The sequence below is a fragment of the Oncorhynchus gorbuscha genome, unplaced genomic scaffold (genome assembly GCF_021184085.1).
Source record: "Oncorhynchus gorbuscha isolate QuinsamMale2020 ecotype Even-year unplaced genomic scaffold, OgorEven_v1.0 Un_scaffold_1315, whole genome shotgun sequence".
Taxonomy (NCBI): Eukaryota; Metazoa; Chordata; class Actinopteri; order Salmoniformes; family Salmonidae; genus Oncorhynchus; species Oncorhynchus gorbuscha.
In genome coordinates this window covers 100,927-101,378 of record NW_025746127.1, presented here as the reverse complement: position 1 = coordinate 101,378, position 452 = coordinate 100,927, and positions in this window count along the sequence as shown.

The following is a 452-nucleotide window of genomic DNA, read 5'->3' as shown; positions in this document are numbered from 1 at the left end:
CTCTTTTGCACACCAATATTTCTACTTGCACATCCTCATCTGCACATATATCACTCCAGTGTAAATTGCTAAATTGTAATTACTTCGCCACTTTTGGCCGATTTATTGCCTTACCTCCTTACTTAATATGCACATACTGTATACAGATTTTCTATTGTGTTATTGACTGTACGTTTGTTTATGTGTAACTCTGTGTTGTTATTTTTGTTTCACTGCTTTGCTTTATCTTGGCCAAGTTGTAGTTGTAAATGAGAACTTGTTCTCAACTGGCCCACCTGGTTAAATAAAGGTGATACAAAATAAAAATAAAAATATCATCAGTGTATGTTCCTTGTATTTATTGCCATGTGCTTAAAAACAATTATTAAATAAACCTGTTAACATTATGGATGTTTTATGTTTCTCATTTTCTTCATATTGTTGGTAAAGTTGGTCAAAGACTGAATTACATG